We start from the raw sequence: 3,445 nt of genomic DNA on the forward strand, positions 1-3,445 counted from the left end.
CTTCTCGGCAGGGGCCGGAGCGGCGGGCGCGGCGGGCGCGGTCTCGGACATGTCGAAGGCGGGCGCGGGGAGAGCGACTCGAGCCGGAAGCGGAGGCACTGGCCGGGACTCGGGCCGCGGCGCTGCGCCCTCCCGTTTATATAGGGCGGAGCTGCGCCGTGATTGGTGCGCTGTCCAGCCCGCCTCGCTGGCAGCCGCAGAGTGTCCTCTCGGATCCCGAGTTGTGTTTGTTACACCTCAAAAAATGCCAAAAATATCAAAATTCTCTACATCGAATCGCCCGGTTTTTCTCACAAAATAATCCCTGAAGCCTCAGGCTTCACGCTGGTCTCAAATTATGAAGAAAGCACAAAGCTTTGTGCCAAAAACTTGCAATATTTCCCGCCGTGCTCTTCAAATTTCAACTCAGAGAAACAAAACTTTCTATTTTCTTCGTAAATTATAAACCGATCTTTAACTGTGGAGTTTTCTGACCTCTCAAATAAGATTCTCCAAGTGGTTAGCTTCTTATATGTCCAAAAACCGTGCCCCTGGCACTAAGATTTTTACTACAAATCTGAGCTTAAGTGAGGGAAGTAACACAGGCTCCTCGGAGAGTCCTGCCTATTGAGCCGAGGGCATTTGAGTTCATCAAACTGGTTTAGTTTAATGCCAAGCAATTTATTGCCCATTTGGGCTTAGATTTTGGACCCCTGGGACATCAATCTATGCCGTCATGGTTTTGTTTCTGTCTGCTGCATCTGGATTTTTAAATAATTCTTTAGGATATTTCCTTTCCTTTCTGCTCCCAAGGGTTGGGGGCGGGGCTGTTGCTTCTCTTTTCCCTGGACAACTGCTCCATGAGTTTAGATACCTTGAATTCAGGGTATTCGGGACGATAAGGGGACCCCAAAACATAGTCAGGGTAGACAGCTGGAAAAGGATTAATTTTCAAATAACATAGAGATGATGTCCATAGAATCACTGGAAGTGGAGGGGCACTTTGCAGAACATGTTGTGTTGCTGAGTTCTTTGGCACATTCTCCAGGATTAAACTGTAATAAACGAGTTAGAAATGAAATTCAAGCGTTGATCGTAAGGAGAAATACATCCGAAGTATAAATTATAACATATCTACTCCCATTATTAGCAAAATCCAGACTCTGTTATTACTCAATAGCTGATGAATGGGTAATCCACCTACCAAATATGGCTTCTGCCATGACCATTATGGCCCTATGCTTCCCAGAGCTCCATAGAAAAGAAAACAAGTTACATGTTGGATTGAATTACAAGTTCAGATTTCCATCTCAGAGACAGGTCTTTGGCAAGTTAAGTCATCATCCTCTGAAGATATCCTTTGCAAGGTTTCTGAAAGATGGATTCATTTGGGTAATTGCCCAATCAACAAAGAGTCTTATGTTGGCAATGACCAACCAACTAAAGGAGTTGTTCCTGGGAAATGGTCTGGATGGAATTGTCTTTAAAAACTTGTAAGCCACCTACTTGAGAGACAGCGCACCATTTCGGCCGGTGCTACAAAGTGATCTGACGTTTTTCTGGGAGTGTAGATGGTTGTAATAGAGCATTGGACATCATCTTAATTTTCAATTTTGTTGCCACAAATCTCCACGCACTACAGACCTTACTAGTGAAATAAAAGAGAATATATATGTTTGATACAACATTAATTAAAAGTTTCAGATTAGTGTTACATAAGTTATTGCTGGTATAAAAATGATGTAAATTATCCATATTTTTAAAGCCTTAATGTATAAACATTTCAATGTAATTAATGCATGCTACTGACAAATAAATATGCCCTTTGGTATATATTAATATAAAAAGCGAGGGGATAAGTTTCCAAAACAGACCAGTTGCTAGGTACTAGGGTAACTGATTTACGGACATTCAATCCCAGAACAGTATTTTATACTCATTTTCCGTGACAATAACTCTTGTAAATGGCTGAGATTTGCATGAACCTTTGAAGTTTTCTCTTAAATGTCTGACTTGATCCTACGTTATCCTTACTACTTCTGATGTTGAGGGACTTAATCTCTCCAAAGTCTGTGATCTTTCAACTCACTTATGCTTGTCTCTTCTGGTGCAGTGTGTTTTCCTATCAATAAAATGAACTGATGGATTCAAAGAATGCACTGAGGATCTCCCACTGTGAAAGCCAATATTTATGTGACACTCTTCTACAGTGACATAAGAGTTACACCAAAGGCTCGACTTCACTACTGATGCGTCAGCATGGCCGGCTCTGTTACAACTACCTAGGTGTGTGTACGTGTGAGTGTGTACGCTTGTATTTTACACTTAGATTCCAAAGTCTTTCTTCAGATGATTCTGAAGCAGTAACTCCAGTGAGTCTCAGAATATTTAACAAGTCCTCAGTCCTCTCTGATGCCCAGCTAAGTCTGGGAACTACTGCTCTCCCTGGAGGTGACCAGCGGGTCAAACCCATTTTCTATCATGCGAGTGTTCCTGTGGATTTGTGGACTTGACTGTGACATGCTGGACATGACCCCAGGCTGAGAGGAGGGGGTCTCAGCAATCCAAACCGGACGCCCTCTGATGCATGCCGGAATGGCCACTAGAGTGGACTCTAGAAGGTGAGAAGGTGACGGCGAAGGCTTCTGTGCTTCCTGATTTTCCATCCACATAGGGTGAATGGGGCTTGGCTGCCTCTGGACGCCCAGAATCCACTAGTCCAGCATCTCTGCTCCTCATCCCAGTTTAGCATTCTTTAAAAAATTTTTTTAATGCTTATTTATTTCGAGAGAGAGAGAGAGAGAGAGAGAGAGAGAGCGAGCGAGCGCAAGCGGGGGAGGGGCAGAGAGAGAGAGCAAGACGCATAATCCGAAGCAGGCTCCAGGCTCTCAGCTGTCAGTGCAGAGGCCGGTGGGGCTCAAACCTACAGTCCTTGAGACCATGACCTGAGCTGAAGTCAAAGCCTACGGGCCTGAGCCACCAGGTGCGCCTCCCACTATCATTCTTCATAAAAGCTACCCTTTCCGTTGACTGGTCATTGTCCTCCGTGCTACCTCCGTTCTTACTTGGTCGATGCAACAATCCCTAGCCTGGGCTCTTGTCCCTATTTTACAAAGGAGGACATGGGCTTGCACAGCCTAAGGGCTTCTGAGCAGGCTGTTGCTCAGCGGTACATCCGGGTTTCCAGCTCACATCTGTCTGACTTCAAAGTATGTGCTCGTAAAGTGTTTTCCAGACTGCTGGTCTGAATAATCGCTAGCGGTTGTGAAATCAATTTAATAGCATTGGCCATGTTTCTCTTTTCTTTCTTTCTTTCTTTCTTTCTTTCTTTCTTTCTTTCTTTCTTTCTTTCTTTCTGTGAACTAGAATAGAATATCCAATCCCCATGCCCAATGCATGTGGCTTCAGTTATGCACTTGGCTCTTTGATGGTGCGCTGACCACCCCCCCCCCCCCCCCCCCCCCCC

At 44.8% G+C, this 3,445-nt stretch overlaps 1 protein-coding gene across 1 annotated transcript in view; it reads left to right on the forward strand.

Moving 5' to 3' along the window:
- LOC115296184 (histone H2B type 1-M) overlaps positions 1–3,445 on the forward strand; it is a 37,592-nt gene that overhangs the window by 323 nt on the left and 33,824 nt on the right. The gene's annotated exons all lie outside the window — the stretch shown is intronic.

Source organism: Suricata suricatta, chromosome 7 (assembly GCF_006229205.1).
Source record: "Suricata suricatta isolate VVHF042 chromosome 7, meerkat_22Aug2017_6uvM2_HiC, whole genome shotgun sequence".
In the NCBI taxonomy this organism is placed as follows: Eukaryota; Metazoa; Chordata; class Mammalia; order Carnivora; family Herpestidae; genus Suricata; species Suricata suricatta.